Genomic DNA, 24435 nt, shown 5'->3' with positions numbered 1-24435 from the left:
CCATTGTCTATCTTTTTCCCTCTGGAGGAGAAAGTAAAGTTTTTCATTATTTGCTTTGTAGATGTGATACATACCCTGGAGGAGAAGAGGGAAGCTGTAATCAAAAGCAACCTTGAGAAGGCAAGAATGATCCTAAGTAGGTCAGTTTCCAGCAAAGCAATCCCTCCTGGTGATTATACACTGCATAAGAAATCCAGTTATAGTGTGCTGATGCCTATGATAGGGGAGCCCTCTACCTCTAAAGGAAAGAGGAAGATACAAGATGTCATTGACATCCAAGAAATCCCAAAGAAGCAAAGGGTAGGGAAAGAAGTACAATCGGATACACCTTTGTATTCCCCATCCCAATCCCCTATCCATATAGGAAATGAGCAAGCAGTAGCTGAGCAACTCCTACAGTTAGGTAGTCTAGGGGAAATTGCCTACACTTATGATGAAGTGGAAGAAAGAATGCCAGAAGAACCCCTTTCTATTGAAATGGATATTACCACCATTGAACACAAAGGCCAAGAGTGGGATCCTGAGATAAAGCAAGCAACTAATCCCTTCTTGGCTAATAGCAATTTTGTCACATTAGAAGCATTTATGTAGTTCATAAGGAAATAGAACATAGATAAATATAATGCTAGATGTGAAAAAGGAAAGGCTGAGCATCCTAATAAAGATCTAGCCCTAGTAGAAGAGGAAATAAAGCAAGAGATGATGGAAGAATTCAAAACCATCACCCCTAAGCAAGGAAGAGATATGGTAGCACAAGCTGGAGTGCTTATTTTACCCGAGTGGGATATAACAGACGCCCTGGTACTAGATGCATTGAGGAAGGAGACCAAACCCATGGACGGGATTACTTTCAATAAGGATAATGCTGCACTCCTCATGTGGTCTCTCAAGAGAAATGAGAGTAAGAAAAGCAAAGACACCCCAGGGTCAAGTTACTCTGGTGGGATGATGGTGAAGAGAGTGCAGAGTACATGGGTAGTGGAAGTTGCTAGCACTGTGTTAGAGACTGCAAAATTTAGTGTTGCAGTAGCAGAAAAGGAAGCCAAAGAGAAAGATGCCCTCCAAGTCAAGTTGGAAATAGTTTTCAAGGCCTATAACAATGCCAAGGAGGAGGTAAGAGGTAAGGATAGCATCATTGCTAAGCTGCAGAGCCAGTTGACTAGACAATACCATCAAGGTGAGTCTTCAACACTGATGATCTCCTCTTCTCCTGCAAGATCCCCACCTACTAGCCCTATCATTGAGTTTCCACCATCTCGAGCACCCTCCAGCTCTCAAATGGTTGAAATTACTCCTCATGAATTAGAAAACATAAAACAAGCTCAGGCCTTATATGCAAAGAAGTATGAGGAGAGAGTAAGGGCTACAATTTCCAATTTTCTAGATACAATAAATGCCTCATTTCTCTACAACAATGTAGGTAAAATTATGGATATATGGAATGAGCTCAGGGGAGATAAGGCCATTTTGACACCTATTTTTGACAAATGGAGGCCTAGGGAGAAAGATTTAGAGTTTATGTGTGTATCCTGGGATGAAGCAAGGGCCAATCCCATCATTAAATCCACTTCTAACGTTACTAAAGTCTTAGTAAAATTAGCAGCAGAGGTGGATAATGTTGATAGGAAGGTTAGTTTATGCAAAAAGGAGTACACTGATCAAGTTTTTGAGTTGCTCCCATGAGTTTTTGCTAGCCCAGATCAATTAAAGGACAAACAAATGTGGCTTAAGGAGATAGAAGCTAAACTGTTAGCAAGAGTTAAAGGAATTATTGATCTAGATGATGCTTCTTTCTTTGTTTTGACAATACAAGAGATAGAGAAAATTAAGTCACATTATGGTTTCCTCAATTCAGAAGTCAACAAAATGAGAAATTCTTGGAAAAGGTTGACTAAGACTAGGGATAAAGTGATTAATTTCTCATGGCCGATAGAAGATGTGTATGATGAGTGGACAACTAAATATGCCACCCATGATCTGGAACAGTTGGAGAGCACCCCTGAAAAGGTAGAAGAGGTTGCAGCCGAACAGCCTTGTCATATGTTGTCTTGATAATTTCCTTATCTTTGATGTCTCTTCTACACCGAGTTCAATAATATTATTTTAAGGATGATTAAAGAGAATCAGATTTTGAAGACAACAACTGGCTTAACAGGTGATTGAGGATCCTTTTTAACCCTCAGGTAATGGGCATACCCTGCTACTGACTTTCAGGCTGTCTGCTTGGTGCGAACCATTTATGTAATGTTTAGACAAAAACCTATTAATTTCCAGATTTATCTTAGCGAAGTAACTCATATAGGTCCTAGTGTTATAAACCTAGGCTTTGATACCAAAATGTAAAGATGTCAATTCTAGGATCTAACCCTAAATTACTCTTTATTCATAAATAAACTTAAATTTCAATCTCTAAGCATATTTTATACAAGATATCAGCAAACATAAAAAATTGATATAAATTACATTCATAGATATGTCATAATAATGCACATGAATAATACAATATCCAATACTAAGAAGTTCTTATTTCCTACTTAGGCTTCCAAATTGCCTTAAGAATATACAAGAAGATGCATCCATCGATCTTTAGTCTGAGTCGCTTCCTTCTGTCTTTTGAACGCAGATGAGAACAAGAATCAAGTGCTTTTTCTGCCCAACCTTGAAGCTTACACTTCCCCAGAATTCTTGGTCAATCAAGAATACCCGACCCTGCACAAATTAGTTTAACCAAAGAATTCAAAAGCAAGAGGGAATCTGGTGCATGCCTAGATAATATATTCATTTTCATTTTCCCTACTTCATTATAAGAAACAAGCATTCGCTATCATACTAGGATGTGGTAGAGAGAATAAATAAGGAATTTCCATTATTTTCTACGGATAATTCAAACAATGACTCGGCTGAGTATATGCCATGCATAGAAAAATAATAGTTGGAAAAAGCAACTATTCTCCCTAAAACATCCACATTCGGCACCCATCCCGAAAGGTAAATTTTCTAACTCAAGCTTAACCCTAGCTTGATTCCCTCAAACACAAATTCCATTGAGAATACAATCTTTCTTTTAAAACAAAAATAGAGATATCATTTTTCCTTACTAATCATTACTTGTCTAATATATATCTATCAAAAACAATCTTTCATATTTTGGAAAATGATAAAACTTTTATAAGCAATAATCTTAAAATCAATCTTTCGACTAAATAAAGTACATACAAAAGAAGGTGTTATACATGTATGAAATTAATCTCATATATAACCAAAAGTACACAAACACATTCTTAAAATAGAAATAGAACTAATTATTTTTGTGCAAAATACGATATTAACATCTTTTCTCTAAATTCTTTTCTTCTATTCCACAATGGTTTACAAAGCATTTCAAATAAAATAATAAAAATTGCTACCCATTTGGACATACATAACTATTATCTATACTTCCATTTCTACACATTTCATACCAAACATAACGAAGGATTATAACCACTTGGAAACTTAGAGTGGATTGTAAGATTTTGACCTTGTTGTTCTTCGTCAAATGATTCCACGCCTTGATCGCAAGTCTCTCTCTCTCTCTAACTATTCTTAACTCTTTATCAACTATCTCTCTATCCAACTATTCTTACCTCTATATCCAACTATCTCTCTATCCAAATATTTTTCTCCCCTCTCCTTGTGAGAAAGAATGAAAGAATGTGTGTGATTATACGTCTATTTATTCTAATCTTCAGCTATGTTTGCTGCTATCCTTTGGGCGTTATTTACTGTTACCATTATTTCTATTGTCATGTTTATTAGTTGGTTATAACTAAAATCTCCACGCATGTCTTTAAATTAAATACGACCCTCATTTTGTGGCAAGCTCGAGTCTTTTTATTGTTTAAACTTGCAACCGTTTTAGTTGGAGCTTTGATTGTTGCTTGAGTCAAATATGGATCATGGAGGCATTTACACTAACTGCCGACTTCTCAGCTTATACACTGAAGAGTCACGTTGCATGCCAAGTCACCCACCAAGGGTTGTGGGAGTGTTGAGTCTCCCATCATGCCTTGGCCTGCATAAATGTAATGACCATGACTACCATGGGTGGAGGGAGTCGACTAACAAACTGACCAAAGCGGCTCTTCCTTTGGCTTCAAACAGTCATTTACCCTTAACCCGCCACCTTTTACTATTAACATGTTGAATAAAACAATAATATATTTGTAATATGGTTTTTTTTTAATAATTTATTTATATTTTATATATATATATTTAATGACTTTTTATTAATATTAAACATTAAACTTTGTTTAATAAATTCTTTGATAAACCCTTTCTTTGATTAAATATATATATCGGATTTTCATTACATAATTTAATTTCATAAATACATATACAATAATTACATACATATTTATAAGTACACGATCAAATTATTATTAGAATTCATATACACACACACACACACATCTATATATAATGCATATATATTTTTAATCTCAAATGATTACGTATATGTATAAACAAAATTCTTGACGAAGTCAAATTTCACGATAATTGGATATTGATGTATGTAGATGATTGAATAAATTTCTCATATATATATATATATATATTACTATTATTCAATTTTCAAAAGTAAACTCATAAGTACAATTTTCATACATTTATACATATCTAAAAAGAACATTAAACCTAGGGTCAATATTCATTTTTGAATCGTTTATACATTCTATCTCTTTTAACAATAAAGCATAATATTTCACAATCACTCACACAACTTAGATTTAATTCAAACACTACTCACATCATACAATTAATGCACATGTATAAACATTTAAATCAATCTACTTCTCATTCCAAATTCATTATTTCAATTTGAACAAACACTCAAATAAGGTCATTTAAATCATCCATATTTTCAAGATGCAAATTATAAATCCTAATGTGATGTGTGAGAGATTCCCTTTTCCATCGAAGTTGTTTAGTTAAAAGCAATTCTACCTGATTCGTGTTCTCACCTTCGACCTCCTTCACCTCATCCTACATTACTTGCACTCAAAAGTTTATTAGTATTGACAAACCCAAAAGAATATTTAAATGTCGAATTTCATATCAATTGTAGGAGTAAAAAGGATACTATATTTCCTCATACTAGATTATGAATGATCTAATCTATTTTAAATTTCAAAATCACATTACATCTTTAAATTGCACATTATTAAATAAAATGATTCGTGACACTCTAGAAGAGTATATTTCTTAGTGGGTCCGAAATCCCAGAGTGGTTTTTCCCTATTTGGGTTTCCACATTAAATCTGGTGTTATGAGGTTTATATTGTTCATATGCTTTTGAGTTTGCATGTTTGACAGTTTTGGTTATATGACTGATATATATGTTACCGAGGTTGAATCTGATGTTTTTATGGATGATTAAGTTTGTATGATTCACCCCTCCCCCTCTCATCTTGTTGGCTATTGGATCTGTAATTACATTAAGTATTAGAACTATCAATTGGTATCAAAGCTTTGGACTCCGGAAGAAAAGTTTAAAGGCACTTGAGTTAAAGATCTAAAGATGTATAAGAGGGATGCACCGAAGCTGAATAAGTCAAGTTTCTCTACATGGCTGAAAAGGATGAAGCTGCATCTATCAGGAATTGGAGGATATGTTGTATATTATCTAGAGAATGATTTCATCACACCGAGCACCTATCCATTGACAATGGAAGAGATAAAGGCAAAGCAAGAACATATTCAAGCAATGATTGAAATAACATCTGCACAGACCTACTCAGAGTTTAATGATCTAGAAGGATGTACTGATGCAAAGGAAATGTGGACTAAGCTCATATCTGTATATGGAGCAGATGAACATGTTCAAAGAGCAAAAGTGGATAGTTTAAGAGAACAACTTGAATCTATGAGGATGAATGAAGGTGAAAACATAACTCAGTATAGTACAAGACTAAAGGAGAATATAAATCAAATCAAAGGAGTAGGAGGAACTATTGAAGAAAAGGATGTAACAAGTAAGTTGTTAAGAACCCTTCTACCTGTCTATGCAATCCGAGTCTCTGCAATCAATGAATTGAGGTCTGTACCCAATATGCCAGTTTCTTTAGATGCTACTATTGGTAAGCTACATGCATTTGAGTTAAGTAACTTTGATAACAGTGGGTCATCGGTAAATAAAGTTGAATCTCCATTTAGTTCTTTTCATATTGATGAAAGTGATGATTACAATGATAGAAAGTATAAGTACTCTGAAGGGAATCACAGTGGAGCAAGTGAAAGATTTTGAAAAAACATGGAGGAGGTACACAAACTATATGAGGAAATCAGAAAGCAAGAAGAGTTTGAAGCACTATTAGCCAGAAGGCTACCAAGAGGAAAAGGTAAGTATAAAGGAAAGCTACCTTTAAAATGTTTCAATTGTGACAAGATAGGACATATGGCTTCTAACTATCCTAACAAAGAATCTAGTGAAAAGAGAGATTACTGAGATGACAAATAGAAAGATAATCATTACAGAGGACACTGAGACTTCAGGAGAAGAGATAAAAAGACATGCCTAATAGCTGATGAGGAATCTAATGATGATAAATCAGATGAAACTGATACAAAGGAAGTTGTTTATGTGGCTATCAAAGATGGATCAAATGAAGAAACATATGAAGAAAAAGCTTTAATATCTCATATAAATACTAATGATTCTTGGATCATAGATAGTGGTTGCTCACATCACATGACAGGTGATAAACACAAGTTTATTAAACTAGATAATTATGATGAAGGCTATGTAAGATTTGGTAATGATGTACCATGTCCAGTAAGAGGTAAAGGATCCATAACACTTCTTGACAATGCTAAATGTAATGATGTTTATTGGGTTGAAGGTTTGAAATACAATTTGTTGAGTGTAGCACAGCTAAACAACATAGGTTACCAAATAGAGTTTGAAAAAGGAATTGTCAAAGTTCATGACAAGCATGGAAAGTTAGCTGCTACCAGGACACAAATAAGAGGTAATACATTTCATCTTGACTCAACTCAGAATAAATGTCTATATGCAAGGATAGATGATACCTGGTTATGGCATAAAGGTTTTGTCATGTTAATTTTGATAATCTGATCAAAATAAGTAAGAAGCACCGAGTAAGAGGTCTACCGAGTCTTGAAAAGCCTGAGAATGCTATGTGTCGAGGATGCCAGATGGGTAAGATGACAAGATCAAGCTTTACAAGTAAGTCCTACACTTCTAAGGGAATTTTAGATCTTGTGCATACTGATCTTTGTGGTCCTATGAAAGTTCAGAGATATTATGGTGATAAATATTTCATATTATTTGTGGATGATTACTCAAGGATGATGTCAGTAATGTTTTTAAAAGAAAAATCAGAAGCTTTTCAAATGTTTAAATGGTACAAGGCTAGAGTTGAAAATGAAACAGGAAGACAACCGAAATGTCTCAGATTAGATAGAGGAGGAGAGTTTACATCTGATGAGTTCAACTTATTTTGCAATGATCATGGTATAAAAAGACAAGTCTCTGCACCGAGAACTCCACAACAGAATGGGATAGTTGAGAGAAGGAACAGATCTATTGTGGATTGTCCCAGAACCTTGATGATTGAAAAGAAAGTTCCACAAACATTTTGGAGAGAAGCAATAAGCATAGCTGTTTACACCTTGAACTGAGTTCAATTGAAGAAAGGTACTTTGAAGACACCTTATGAAATCTAGTATGACAAGAAACCTAATGTAAGTTATTTTAAAATCTTTGGGAGTAGATGCTATGTTCACAAAGATGATAGAAATGGTAAGTTTGATCAGAAAAGTGAAGAAGGAATGTTTCTAGGTTATTCTTCTAGAAGCAAAGCATTTAAATGTCTAATCAAATCGTCTAACAAAATAGTAGAAAGTGCAAATGTAAAAATTGATGAATTTGCAGAAAGAAATGATGAAGAAAACTCCAAAGAACCAGAAGATCATGAAGGATTTGTCTATGTGCAACCGAGAAGTCCTACCGAGATAACTGTTGAAGAAAATGAAGAAAATATCTAATTATCGAGTGATGAAGAAGATCATACAAAGCCTACCGAGCCTATATTAGCCAAGTATGTCAGAAGACATCATGCACCAAGTCAGATTATAGGAGATAAGGATGATCCAGTGATGACAAGAAACAAATTGAGACAAAACACATGTTTGATATCTGAATTTGAACTGAGAATAGTGAAAGAGGCATTTAACAGTGAAGATTGGATAAATGCTATGATAGAAGAGATTGATCAAATCAAGAAGAATGACACATGGACACTGGTCCCAAGACCAAAGGACAAAAATGTAATCGGCACAAAGTGGATCTTCAGAAACAAGCTAAATGAAAAGGGTGAGGTCATTCAGAATAAAGCAAGATAAGTTTGCAAAGGTTATGCCCAAGAAGAAGGAATTGATTATGGTGAGACTTTTGCACCTGTGGCAAGACTTGAAGGAGTAAGAATATTGTTGGCATATGCTGCTTACAAGAATTTCAAGGTATATCAAATGGATGTCAAATCTGCATTTCTGAATGGTATATTAGAAGAAGTTTTCATTGAACAACCTGAAGGATTTGTTGAAGGAGAAAATAATGATTAGGTATGTAAATTGAAGAAAGCTTTATATGGTCTGAAACAAGCACCTAGAGCATGGTATGAGAGACTGCACTCATATTTGATAAAAAATGGTTTTATAAGAACAAGTGAAAACAACAATATGTACATGAAGAATGATGAAAATGGAATACTATTCTCAGCCATATTTGTTGATGATATTAACTTTAGTGGAAATGACTCTCTATGCAAGAACTTTGGAAATGAAATGAGTAAAGAATTTGAGATGTCATTAATCGATGAGATAAAATATTTTATAGGTCTACAGATACTGCAAATGAAAGATGAGATTTTCATTACCCAATCCAAGTACATAAAGGAAATCTTGAAGAAATTTGGAATGGAGGATTCAAAACTAGTAAGTAATCCTATGACTACCAACTATAAACTATCAAAGAATGATGAATCTGCATCTATTGATGAGACACTTTACTGATCTATGATTGGAAAGTTGCAATATTTTGTTCATAGTAGGCCAGATATAGCACATGCAGTAGGTATTGTTGCAAGATTTTCTACAGATCCTAAGGAAACACACATGACGACAATCAAAAGAATTTTCAGATATTTAAAAGGCACTGAAGATTATGGTTTAGTATATCAGAAAGGAAATGAGTTTGATTTAAAAGTTTATACTGATGCTGATTGGGTAGGCAACATTGATGACAAGAAAAGCACAAGTGGAGGAGCTTTCTTTTTAGGAGAAAGACTAGTGAGTTGGCTTAGCAAGAAACAAGGATGTGTTTCTCAGTCAACAGGAGAAGCTGAATATGTTGCTGCAACATTGAATTGCACCAATAGAGCATGGATCAAACAATTGTTGGAAGGTATAAATGAGTAAGTTACCAAGCCAGTAACTATATTTTGTGATAACACTAGTGCCATTAACATTTCAAAGAATCTTGTTATGCACTCTAAGACAAAGCACATCTCTATCAAATATCACTATCTTAGAGAAGAAGTTCAAGAGAAGAAAGTGGTGTTGGAATATGTTAGTACAAAGGAGAAAATTGTAGACATCTTCATCAATCCACTGCCAAAGGACACTTTTGAATATCTCCAAAGTCAGTTAGGGGTCCTACCCCTATCTTCCATTCACTAACCAAGTTTGGTGAAATCATCAATCCGATCACTCTACAGAATATCTTTTAGGAGTTGATGCTAATTTACACACTTTAGGAGGTTTTCTAAAGGTGTGCAGGAAACAATAAATAGGGGACAGGAATTGAAGACAAATGTTCTGACCGAGACTGAATTGATACATAACAGCATGGGATTCACTTCTCAGAGGAAGAAATTATGTTTTTAGTTCTTTTCTTTTTGGCATTGTTGTCAAAGGAGGAGAATACCTATGAAAAGGGGAGAATACATAAGAAGAGCATACTACAGATTGGAAAGAAGACTGAGAAAACATGAGAAGTCTAAAGTATGGGGGAGAGCATTTCAGCATTTCAGAATTTCACAGCAATCTGAATCTGACTCAATAAAGTAAAATCAATTGGTTTTGCCATCAATGCCAAAGGGGGAGATTGTTGGCATTATAACAGACAAGAAGAAGGTTGGCATTCCAATTACAATGAGAGATTGTTGGCACTTCAATAAGGATATTGAGAAGGTTGTTGATGACTATGGATATAACTGATTAAGGATGATTAGTGTCTTAATATTATTATTTTGTCATTGATGTCAAGAAATTAATTTTCTAATTCAGTATGATGTTGCCATATCTTAAGAAGTATGATTTAATGAGTATAAAGATGTTGGTAAAAGACACAGAAAGAATATGATGAATAAGGCGATAAGTTATTCAATGGGCAACTATTACCGAGTTAGACAATGATGAGATCATGATGTTTAGATTGTTTTGATATCCTACATATGCTATTGTTTGAAAGGTTAATACTATACTATGTTACCGAGCAAAGAAGCTAGTTGGTAAACCCTAAGGAACCTAGTCGGTAAACCCTAAGGTTATCGCTATCAGTTAATGAAGGCAGAATGGCTATCGAGTGAAGTTTAGTATTTACCGAGTTACAACTGAGCTATAACAAAATGCATTAAATGTTTACATGTGATATTTAATGAAGGAAGCTGATGAGATGGAGCGAATTAAATGATTGGTAAGCCATGTATGAAGATTGTTAAAGAATCTATGGTAAAGAAAGATCGACAGGAAGATCTACAACTCATATTAAACTGCAATACCCTAACACAAGTTCCAAGGTGAAAATGTAAGTTCCAAGGTGGGGTAAAACATTTTCAGATCAAAAAATACATTGAACTTGGACAAGATTGAAGATTTGATGGCTATGATTGATCATGGGAAATGTGATCAAGGAGATTAAGTGGTTAGAAGATTGTTTATAAATAGGATACTATTGATAAACAATGTATGCGGGCAAGTGTATGCACAGGGATGCTACATAGTGATTACCAAGCACAGAAGCTTGAAGACCTATTTTGATAACAGAGTATAGAGCCCAACAAAGGGACAAGATAAGTCCTATGAATTGATTGTATTGAGCAAATAAGAATCTACTTTAGCATTTTTAGATGTGAAGTTGCAGACATATTTTTGTTACTATTATTTTGAGAAGTAGCAGAAAATCTCTTAACTGAGTGGACTTAACAATCTTATTTGTAAAATCCTCTAGCAAGATGACATTCTTATTGAGTGTTTGAAATCCTTTAACAAGGTCACTTCTATCAAATTGAAGATCCTAACAGATCTGAGGGAAATCTCTTAACTAGGTCACATCTAGCAATGTGTTTGTAATCTTTAATAGGATTTGCTTTTAACCGAGCATACTCTAGAAAAGTATATTTCTTAGTGGGTCCAAAATCCCACAGTGGTTTTTCCCTATTTGGGTTTCCACATTAAATCTGGTGTTATGAGGTTTATATTGTTCATATGCTTTTGAGTTTGCATGTTTGATAGTTTTGGTTATATGACTGATATATATGTTACCGAGGTTGAACCTGATATTTTTATGAATGATTAAGTTTGTATGATTCACCCCCCCCCTCTCATCTTGTTGGCTATTGGATTTGTAATTACATTAAGTATCAGAACTATCATTAAATAGATGTGAATGTCGTATAAGTGTGTTTTATTTAATTTTCAATCAATGAAGTTGTGAGTGCTTATGATGTTGATTTTCTCAAAGATTTTATGAGTTTGGACTTAGTGAAATTATATTTCCTTGCAAAGAGTTATATTTGTGTTATTTCTCGTCTTTGTCTCAGTCATCCTATAGTGGCATATTTGATTATTTTTACCAAGTGATATATTATGACCTCGTTGTCTTAACCATGCAGTGTCTTTGCCTTATGGTTAACCAAGAGTTAGTGTTGTCTTCAAAATCTGATTCACCTCAACATCCTTATAATAAAATGATTTAAACTTTGTGCAGAAGAGATAGTAAAGGGAAGGAAACTCTTAGGACAACATATGACAAGGTTTGATTTAACCTTCTACACTTCGAACTTACTCAGAGTCCAGGCGGGTATACCTTTGTGAACTAAATTCACACTTTCAAAAGATAAATCCATAGAAAACCAGTCCAGAAAACTAGTGGATCTAATCACCTTGAAACCAACTGAAATAAAGGAATGAAAATTATACTCATATTTAGTACTTTGATCTACAAAACATGCAATAGACAACCTTGATTTATACCAGTGCCTTATCCAAGGTCACAGAGTCATCAAAATTCAAACAATACTCCCCAAACAAAATATCTCTACACATCCCATTGGCTTGGCTTCTGTTAATCCTTATATATGCCTGACATACATGAGAATTTATGCACACCAAATCAAACTATGCTCATCAAGATTCAAAATATCCTATGAAGAATTTACTGGTAGAGGCGATCCCTGCATATTTAATTTCCCTCCTAAAGAGAAAAGCTAGCGAGCACATCTACTGAAAATTGCCTTACAATCCCCATTCAAACAAAATAACCCTGGATTATTCAGAATGAATCAATAAACAACTACAAGCACATTTGAAGATGACACAAAGTTTTACTCAAAACCGATGGTCTGTATATTGATATATTTTCAAGAAAGTATTACAAAAACTTTTGAATATTCTCCATTACACTTAGAAAAGCTCAGATAAATTTCTACAGTGTTTTCTTACAATTCTTTGCGATCCTTTTTCTCTTAGTCCTGGTATCCATTTATAACAATATGGATTCACATAGCTTCGGACTTTCCTAGGAGAATTTGTTACAATTGTTGCTTCTCAAGAAGAAGTTACAAAACCTTTTGTAAAACGGTTACAAATCCTTTTTGACCTCTGCAACTTCTTCTACTTGCTGTTTAGTTGCAACCTCTTCTAACTATTCAGGAGCACCCTCTAACTACTCTACATCCTAGATGGCATATTTTGTTGTCCATTCATTGTACACATCATCAGTGGGCCATGCAAAATTAATCACTTTTGTCTTAGCCTTGGTCAACCTTTTCCATGAATTTCTCATCTTGTTGACTTCTGAGTTGAGAAAACCATAATGAGACTTGATTTTCTCAATCTCCTAAATTGTGACAACAAAGAAGGAAGCATCATCTAGATCAATAATTCCTCTAATCCTGGCTGACAATTTGGCCTCTAATTCCTTGAGCCACACTTGTTTGTCCTTCAGTTGATTTGGGCTAGCAAAAACTCCTAGGAGCAACTCAAAAACCTGATCAGTATACTCCTTTTTGTACAAATTAATTTTCCTATCAACATTATCCACCCCTTCTACTAATTTCACTAGATCCTTGGTGGTATCACAAGTGGATTTGATGATAAGATTGGCCCTTGCTTCATCATAAGATGCACAAATAAACTCCAAGTCCTGATCTCTAGGCCTCCATTTGTCAAAAATAGGTGTCAAAATGGCTTTATCTCCATTGAGCTCATTCCTCATATCCAAAATATTGCTTATGTTATTATATAGCAATGAGGCACTCATTATATCTACAAAAATTGAAATAGTAGCTCTTACTTTATCCTCATATTTCTTGGCATACAGGGCCTGAGCCTGTTTCAAATTCTCTAGCTCTTGAGGAGTAATTTCAATCATCTAAGAGCTAGAGGGTACTGGAGATGGTGGGAACTCAATGATAGGACTACTAAGTGGAGGTCTTGCAAGAGAAGAGGAGATCATCGGTGTTGAAGACTCACCTTGATGGTACTGTCCTGTCAACTGGCTTTGCAACTTAGCAATGATGCTATCTCTACCTCTTACCTCTTCCTTAACATTGTTATAGGCCTTCAGAATTGTCTCCAACTTGACTTGGAGGTCTTCTTTCTCCTTGGCCTCCTTTTTTGCTACTGCAACACTAAATTTTGTAGTCTCTAACACAGTACTAGTAGCTTCTACCACCCCTGTGCTTTGCACTCTCTTTACTATCATTCCACCAAGGCAGCTTGACCCTTGGGTATATTTGCTTTTGTTATTTTCATCTCTCTTGAGAGACCACATGATGAGTGCAGCATTATCCTTGCTAAAAGTGATTCCCTCCATGGGCTTAGTCTCTTTCCTCACTGTCTCTAGAACCAGGGCATCTGCTATATCCCACTCAAGGAGAATAAGCACCCCAGCTTGTGCCACCATATCTCTTGCTTGCTCAGGAGTGATTGTTTTAAATTCTTCCATCATTTCTTGTTTTATTTCTTCCTCTACCAGAGCTGGATCTTTGCTAGGTTGTTCACCTTTTCACTTCTCGCATCTTGCATTATATTTATCTATGTTTTGTTTCCATACAAACTGCATAAATGCTCCTGAAGTAACAAAATTGTTGTCAGCCAAGAAGTCATCACTGGCTTGCTTTATCTTAGGATCCAACTCCTGGCCTTTAAGTTTAGTGGTAGTAATATTCATTTCAGCAGCAAGGGGTTCTTCTGGCATTTCTTCCTCTACCTCATCATATGTGTAGGCAATTTCCCCTAAACTGCCCAACTGTAAAAGTTGCTTAGCTGCTGCTTGCTCATCTCCTATGTGGATAGGGGATTGGGATGGAGAGTACAAAGGTGTATCAGATTGTAACTCTTTTCCTACTCTCTACTTTTTAGGGCTCTCTTGGATGTGAATGAAATCTTGTATCTTCCTCTTTCCTTTGGAAGTAGAGGGCTCCTCTGTTGTAGGCATCAACACACAATAAATAGATTTCTTATGCAGTGTGTAATCACTAGGAGGGATTGCTTTGGTGGAGGCAGACCTGCTTAGAATCATTGTTTCTTTTTCAGGGTTTCTTTTAATCACAACTTCCCTCTTCTCCTTCAAAGTCTGCATCACATCCTCAAAACAAACAATTAAAAACTTTACTTTCTCCTCTAGAGGGAAAAAGCTAGACAATGGGTCATAGTTGGCATCAAACTGACACACAAAGTCTAAGGCTTTCTTATAAGCCACCCATTTCTCTTTTCTCAGTTCCTCCTCATCCAAATCAAATTCATTTCTGATGAGGTCCTCAGGAAACTAAAATTGATGGGGTCTTCCTCTGCACACTACCCTCTTTCTAAATATGCCATTGAAGAAGTCTTCAAGATTTGCACAACTGGATATTGTGGTTGACAAATGATAGGGTTTGAGAAAGTCTTGAAAACAATTCCAACCCTCCTTGGTTATTATAAATTGATGGGCTACAGTAACCATAGGGAAAATAGTCCCTTTACCCCCACCTGTTAGCTCTGCCTCTTCTACACTACCAATTTGTCTGAGGACTTCTACAATTCCCACTTTGAGAGGGACCTGATAGGGCAACAAGAATGGAGTGCCTTTAAAACCAAAAACTCTGAAAAACAGTTGAGACTAGGTACAGATAAATGTCACCCCAATTATGAACAATCTTTATATTCTCTGCAAATTCTTTTGGTCTAATAAATTCCAAAAGAACCTTGGGGATTCTTGGGTTCTCTGAGAAGAGGAGAGTCCTAATCTTGGATGCAAAATATTTATCAAATTTTAAAAAGATAGCATCCTCTCTATCCCATGACAACATAGTACTCCATAGTTGTACTGGCATCTTTTCTCCTTCCTTCTCTTTGATGAGGTCTAATCCACTAGCAAAGTAATCACCTCCTTTCAACAAAAATAGATGCATCAAGAGTGAGTACCATCCGAAAGGCCTATCCACCTTCCCATTTTTTATTCCTACTAACCCTCCATGGATAGCATCAACAATGAAAGAAGCATAATCAAATGTTACTGCAAGGGAAGGATTTAAAATCTGAGCAATCATTAGCAGGTAATGATTAGGCATATTTGCTTCAGCATCTTCTCCCAAAACTTGGTAGAGTGACCAATACATTCCCTTAGCCTTGAGGGTGAACAAATTTAATGAGAAGGGCTCTTCTATGTTGGGTCCTACAACTATCAACCCACCTATCTTCACAAAAAATTCCTTAAGAGGCCCACTCCTAAGGTGATTCCTCTGTGCACTGTATACTTGAGCTAATGATTTAAAATTTATGGGTTCAAGAAAATTTGTAAATTCATTGAGCCCAAAGGCACTTCTGAACTCTTCAGTGTTAATTTCAATAAGGGATTTTCCATTAATATCCCTAATGCTTATGGTAATTGGATCATAATTGTGTACAATTTGGGTCAATAGATCCATGTCCATGAATACCCCTGGGTCTACCAACTTCCCTACATCAAACTCCCAGATGCTATTTTGTGGGGTCGAAGAATTCCTCATTCCAAACCCAACCTTGAATAAACCCAACCCAGACAATCCGACCTGCAGATCTCTCAACCAGTTGCCTTTGTCATATAGCCCTTCTCCTATCTTCAAACGAGGAGCTCTAGGCACTAACTCTTTTACTTTTGATGCCTGGTTAGTTGACAACGTCAACTGCTCAAGAAAATCATCACAGATGGCCCTCTCCTGATAATTAACCTTCCCGAAAAACTCTCTCTTAGGTGCCATTTTGAAAATGCAAGCAATCAAAATACTACCCTCAAATGGTTCAGCGATAACTCAAGACCTTAATTAAAACACTACAAAGCAATTACCACACAGGAATACAAGAAAACCTGATTTTAGCTCAAAGGAATCTTCTTTGCAACTGAATTGACTCGCTCTGTATCTGAAGACAAAAGCTCTGTATCTCCTCTTCTACAACAATTCTTCTGAATGATACCTTTACTCAATCGACAGGAGATCATATATGGTACCCAGGGTCTTACCAGCAACATTGATTCCGCATGCTTCTGTTGTCCCTTCAGAATTGAATACATGAGAGAATTTGTATTTTTCACTCCAACAGGCCACAACGTTCCTACAATTCTTTCCTTTCACTTTTTCGCTATTTCGCAAAGCATAACCTCCAAGCAATTTCGATAAGAGAAATCATGCCAACCATTCAATCAAAAGAAACTTGATTAGGCATTATACTGACTTAACAGTTTTACCTTCGCACTGGGCCCCAACTCCTTTTTGCCATTTCACGGAGCTTAAACATCTGTCGACTTAGGGCTACAAAACAACACGAAGCATTGGATTAGATTGGAGATGACCATCCTTTAAGGGAAGCCCTTTATGCCTACTTTGTTTACGCGGCCTTTCATTGGTTATTGATTACCACGTGGCACTCAACCATTGGTTTTAGAAAACCGTTCAAGCCTAGTTCCACGTTGGCCATGTGTCTCTTCCTTTTACTGCCGGTTACACCTTGGTGGCCCTTAGCTTCATCTAAAACCACACGTCTATGTACATGTCACCATCTATCTTGACACCTGGACGAACCCTTTTTACTTTCTCTATTTCGTGAAGCATATCCTTCAAGCATCTCACAACCATGAAATAGCACTGTCCGTTGGATCAAAATGAAATTGATTCTCCTTTAACATCATGTTTTATCTACCTTTGGGGATGGAAAACCTTTTCACCATTTCGCAGGGCATAAAACACGAGCATCTTACCCTTGCAAAATCATGTGGGCCGTTGGATTATTTTCTACTTGCTCGGTGCTTAACCATCTGAACAACCTCTGGCAAACATGGGCCCGTCGACTCAACCTCAAACATCTGGCATCTAGTCACTTTCAGAGCTGACATGTCAGTTTTTCATTAGCCGAGAGAAAACACTAGGTTCCAATTAATTTTTACCACCTGCATCTGCCAGGTCACCTCTTATCCCGCAGCATGACTCACCTCTGGGACCCACCTTCTTTTAAACCTTGGACCCGCCTTGCTGACTATTGTGGCCTCAGCCATGTGCAACCATTTCACTCACTTTCTAGGCCAGCTGGACTATCTTCTTGGAATGCCACGTCATTTCGTTACTTCACGAAAGATAACTGTCGAGCATTTTCATCCTGCGAAATAGCATGAACCGTCGGATCAAATGGCACTTGATCACCTTTTAGTAACTTTAGAAAATCCTCGCATGTAGGGTCCCACCAAACACTTTCATCATTTCACGAAAGGTATTTTGCTTGCAAGTTCAGGTTGCGAAATAACGCCAGCCATTGGATCTTGGACAAGATGAGACCTCTTTAAACTGGACCAAAATCATCATTTTGAACGCAAAGCCTTTTCACCATTTTGCAGGACATAAAACACACGCAACTTCGCCTAGCAAAATAGTAAAAACCATAGATCTTCCTGAGAGATGTGCACCACATACTAGGCCCGACAATATTATGGGGGAAATATATAAGGCGTAAAATTTTATGATTACTTCAAATGACCACCTAGGAAAATGACAAAGGGGGACACTTTCGACGAACCTGAGACCTATTACTTAAGTGGATAAAGTAACTAAGAAATAGAACCAGAGGGTTTTTGATAACACATTGGGCGATTTTAAACTAAAAAACCCTAAACCCTTAGGACACAATGTAGGGCTGAATCAATTGATAGCATGCCTTACTCAAAATTTCAAAATCATAGCCGATTATGGAAAGGGAAAACCCATTTTTAAACAATGATAATAGCCAGTATGTCCTCATTTTTACCACTCGTATTTGGATAGTGGTGTTATGGTTGTTTGTTTTGCCATAAGGTCCTTGTGGACTATCCATGTTGGTTAAGTGTCCTTTGAGAGAGTGGCTTTCGAGTGGGGGCTGCTCCCAAAGTGGATGGCAGGATAACCCCTCAAATGTTATCTAATAAGTGATAATATCATAATTTGATTAGGAGGTGGGTAGTTTATAACTTTGTATAAGATATTGTACCTTGTGCATGTTTGAGTGCTCATATAGGCTCAAGGTGTAGCGGGAAGGCTTGGAATGGCAAATCGACCACCTTGTCATCACAAAGGGTTGGTAGGGTCTACATGAGACTTGGTTGGAGCGGGAGGTTCGAGAAAGGTTACCAAGATAACCCAAGATAGGGGTTGGGACCTATGGAGGCCTAGCATGGTAACCATCATAAGCTATGAGATGACACTCTCTCTTTAGGGTCACTTGTGTATTGTAATGTTGAGTCACTTGTGTATTGTGATGTCGAATCACTTGAGTATTGTGATTTTGAGTCACCTAGAATATTGTGGAGTCGCATTGTGCTATCATAGAGTTGTATTGTTCTGTCAACCATGTCATGCTTTTGCTTGCTTGAGGGTCCTCTGCTATCTCCTAGCATGGTGGGGTGATTCCATTTTGGGAATTACATGGTCGGGTGGTAGTTCCACTTCCCATAGGATGTTCTTGTTTGTACCTTCATGTGAGGATTGTCTTCGCAGGTGTTCCTGTGGTTCATGATTCATGCTTTATCTCATATTGGAGATTATTATTCTTCAGAGACCTATGTGGTCATTTGTATTATGAACTCTTGTAATCTTGTATTTGGTTAAGTTATAAACTCTGAATGTATTGAGAGCCATGTATTGGAAGATCAATGTAATCCTAAGCTTTGGATGTTATTTATCAGCTTTCTATTATGATAAGGGTAAATGCTTAAATGAAGAGAAATTATATTGTATCGTTTCAATCTTTCAATGGTGTAACTGCTATTGCATATGGCTTATTATGTTCTTTGAGTAATTGATGGTTAGTTGGATTAATATTAATTGTGGAATTTAACTTTTGGCTCTACTCTTCGTTGGTAACCCTTTAAGAAATTCTAGTGTAAGTCTTCCTCTTGTGTTATTATAGTGCTATTGTAGTAACTAATGCACTTATTGTGATTTATACTTTTAAAAAAAATTATTTCACCCTTTGATGTGGTATTCCTTTGGGGTTCCTGGCGGGGCATTACAAACTATGTCAAAACAATGAAATGCAATACAAGGTACCATGGCTTCAACACAAATATCAAGAACTACATCTGCTACATTCCAAACAACACCCATGGTCAGTTCACAATTGGCAAATAGTTCACAAATGAAAACAATAGTATCTACAGGATCTACTCTTAGTAGTCAAGGGACACAAAAAGGATCTACCAATCCCTTTGGGTCCACTCAATCCAATACAAGATCACAATTTGCCTACTTTGCAGCACCTAGTGGAGGTTTCAACTCGCAATTCCACAAGCAAATAACATCTTCAACAATACCTATTTATACAACAAATTCACCATATGTGTCTAATACATACACATCCAATGTACCCTTGATGCAAACAGAGGTTTTGGCTTAGCAAGTGCAGAATCTACAAAGGTAAATGGTGACAATGCAGTCAAGTAAAGAGAAAAAGAATTACACTATGGAAGATCTTTGCCCTTATCCTTTTGATAGGTCATTATACATGCCACCCTTTCCTCCTCATTTTGAAACACCAAGTTTTGATAAGTATAGAGGAAAGGGTGATCCAAGAGATCACATCAGAGAATTATTTATATCATGCATTGAAGTAGCCCATGAGGATACATACCTTTTATGAATTTTTCCCAAAAGTCTTGGAGGATCTGCACTAGAGTGGTTTTCACATCTACCACCAAGGATTATCTCATGGGGAGAGCTGATAGAGTTGTTCATTACAAACTTCTCTCACAATATTGACAACCCAGTGACTCTTATAGACTTGTTCTCTACAAAGAAAAAGGAAAGTGAGACCTTTGCTACATTTTTGCAAAGATGGAGATCTCTATACCACCAGTATCCAAGCCACATACGAGAAATAGAACATGTGGATATTTTTAGTGAAAACCTCATACCTCTAGTGAAATATCCTTTACAAATGCAATGTTTGTGTACCCTATAAGAGATCATTGAAAAAGGATTAAAATGTGAGAAAGGATTGCTAGAACAAGGCATCCTTAAAAATAGCAAAGACAATAGTACATCCAATACAGCGGGTGAAGATAAGCCTAAATTTTGGTCTAGAAATAAAAATGTGACAAATAATGGAGTGATAGATGCTCTTATGGTAAATAGAGTTCAACCAACTATATCACTACAAGGACCAACAAGTTCTCCTTCACCAAATGTGAATTAGTCATAAGTTATTAATGCAACATTTACCGACATAAATCTAGTACAATCCAATAGCTTCAAACCTCCAAGGAATAACACACCAAAAAGAAATTTTACACCCTTGGGAGAGCCAATTGACTTTGCATTGAAGAAACTTGTATAAATCAATGTAATAACATTGCCCGAGGTGCGACAATATGAACCAGATCTATTCAAACCAGTATGGTGGAATGACAATGACTTTTGTGAGTACCATCAAGCAAAAGGCCATAAGACATCTAGCTATTATAAGCTAAAGAACCTCATTCAATATTTAATAGACCAAGGAGTTGTCACAGTGGATGCCAATAACTGATCTACAAATCAATCCCACATTATCTACAAAGATCCATTTGTTAAGCACAATCAATTATCGAGGTCAAGCTTCTAGTTCAAGAATGCAAGATGACATGGCCAACTACACAAAGGTTGCTTATGACTACACCATTAATACACTCAATGAAGGAGATGCATTAGTGGTCACTATCAATGTTAATCTTAGGAACAAAGATTGTGTTGTTGTGACCCACATATCAAAGGTTACACTACAAGGAGTACCTTCCCATACACCTCCTCAATAAAGCAACTTCAGTGTTGTTGATCAATTAAAAAAGACTCCAACACAAATCTCGCTCTTTGAATTTCGTGCAATCACCGATTAGGAGGGACCTCAAAGAGATCAATCTGGACTACAAAATAAGAGTAAACACAATGGAAACAAGAAGATATGATGGAGGCAATGTAGAACTGATTGGATTAGATCATGAAAACTAATTACAGATAACCGACAACATTCGGGTTACAAGATTCGGCTCACAGGCCTGATACATACATGCTCAATTACATAATCAATCAACTCCAAACCTCTAAATCTTAAGATATGTCTTCTATGTTCTATCTGATTACATTATAATGTGCTAATTACAATGATTTATATGATCTAGAATAATCCAGTTGACCCAAGAGGAATGAAATACCAAAGAACAAGATCAAACGTGTAAAACAAATAGGTCAGCCTCTACCAAAGATATTCCTCTGAATAATCCAAAGGACAAAGTGTGGATCAAAGGAAAAGGTCAGCCACACACCAAGGAACATCAAAATTGATGAACTAGGGCTCCGCAAGCTATGAAAGGGATCTAGTGGATTCACAATTGCAAATAGGTCCAAGTGGTTCCAGTGCCAGAAAATTATCTTGGAATCCAGAATTGATAACTTGTCGGTAAACAATCCAAATGCTTTGCGATTTAGGAATAAGGAAGATGATCATGTCCTCAAGAAAAATCCAACTCCACAAGATCCAGTGAGCCAATGCAAAAAAATGCAAAAATAAATGTTGAAATTGCAAAACATAAAACAAACATAAAAGAAATATTTTTGGTTGATGCAAGATTTCCAAGAACCAGAGATTCTCTAGCATCAGACGTCTGGGGTTGATGATAAAGTGAGTCCCTCACTTTGCTGGGGTTTGAGTAAAACCAAGGCGGTCCACCTCTACCTAAGAAATCCAAGATGAATCTTCAACTGGTATGTCCTTCCATTTCACAAGATATTCCTTGTACTGACTGCTCTAGGTGCTACGCCCAATCCTATTGTCCAAAATATCTTCAATCTGATATGGCTCCTTCCAGGGCAACTATTTCTCCAAGTCTACAATATTGTATTCAGTAATTTATGATTCATGATACTAATGTAGATCTACAATGTTAGGTGAAATACTCAAACTATCTGGTAGCTCTACTTCATATGAATTTTTGGAACTAAATTTCCTCAAGATCTTACAAGTTCCAAACTTCCTCATCTACAACTTGTTATAGGTTCCAACTAGAAATCTTTCTTTTCTCAGATATATGATCAATTCATTGCCAACTTCAAATTCCTTATGTCTCCTCTTCTCATCTTCTTTCTCCTTATACTTGTTCATATCCTCCAAATGTTATTTAACTTGAATATGTAAGGTTTTCATGTGATCTGCAAACTCTTCTCCTTTTGCACTCCTCTTTTCTTCATTACTGATATCTCTCAATTTTGATATACCTCTAGGGTGTGCTCTGGTAACAATCTCAAAAGGTGTTGTTTCGGTACTCCTGTTCGCTAAATTATTGTAGGCAAACTCTGCTTGTGCAAGAATCAAATCCCAACTTCCATTTTTCTCTCCAACTAAACATCTCAAAAAATTTCCAAAGCTCCGATTTACTACCTCTGTCTATCCATTAGTTTGTGTGTGAAAATTAGAACTAAAATTCAAATATGTCTTCATCTTCTTCCAAAGTGTTCTCCAAAAATAGCCAACAAACCTAGTGTCTCTATCCAAAACTATGCTCTTAGTTTTGGCAATATGTTGGATTTGGTTAAGTGTTTTCATTGATGTCAACACTGTATCACGGTTGGATCTATCCTAGTTAGTCTTGGTGATCTTCTTGGTTTTGGCTGTGATTCTGATCTGGTACGATCAGATCTCTAGATTTAGTTTTCAATACTTATTCTGGTTGGTTATATGCTTTCTATATTCTATTGATTCATGATTTGATGCTTTGGCTGTTATCGCTTTTGATATTTACCCATCCTGGCTAGTTTTTGGCTTTACCAACTTGCCTCTACTATCTCAGTTAGCTTTATCGGTATGAATTATTTGGTGACTTGGTCAGTGGATTTTAGGTCCGTCTTATGGAATCGGTTTCTATCATGCTGAAGGTGTTTCTTGATCATGTTTCAAGTATTTGGTGACTGCATTGGATTGTGTGTTGTTATGATTTTCCTATTTGGATCTGGTTAAAAATTTGTTATTTCATTGAGGGTTTCTACCAGTTGGTGAAGCGTGTTAGATTTTGGTCTTAGCGGAATCTCCAATGGATATAATTGTTTGAATACTTGTTTTAGGTCCATGCTATGTAATATAAATTAAAATATTGATTCGGTGGTATCGTGTGATGTAATTTTTGTAATTATGGGTTTATAGGTTTAGGGTTTAGCTGACCTTGTCAATAAGGTTGATGATCTGTATTTATAGGTAACTTATTCATGTAATTTGGAATCAATGGTTATGGATGGTTATGTTTGCATTATTAGAGGAAGGATTATGTGTGAATAAAGTCATATCATTCAAAGTGAAGGTTGGAAAGGATTTGTATTGCAGAGAAAAAATCAGTGCTTAACCAAAACTATATCAAGCATTAGTAGATGCTACTTTCATAGTTCATTTCTTTTTGGATTGTAGTCCGATGTTTATGTAAGTTAGTGAGACTTCCCTTTGTGATGAGTAGTGTGCTCTAGGCTGTTGGCCTTCTGCAAGTGCATACCCCATTGTAATTATTCATAATACTACACTAGAGTATTCATCTCATTGTGGGTAGGGTTTCCCACCATGGTTTTTCCCCTTCTGTGTTTTCCACATAAA

This window comes from Cryptomeria japonica, chromosome 1 (genome assembly GCF_030272615.1).
Source record: "Cryptomeria japonica chromosome 1, Sugi_1.0, whole genome shotgun sequence".
Lineage (NCBI taxonomy): Eukaryota > Viridiplantae > Streptophyta > Pinopsida > Cupressales > Cupressaceae > Cryptomeria > Cryptomeria japonica.
The sequence above is the reverse complement of the archived record's forward strand: the minus strand, read 5'-3'. Positions refer to the sequence as shown.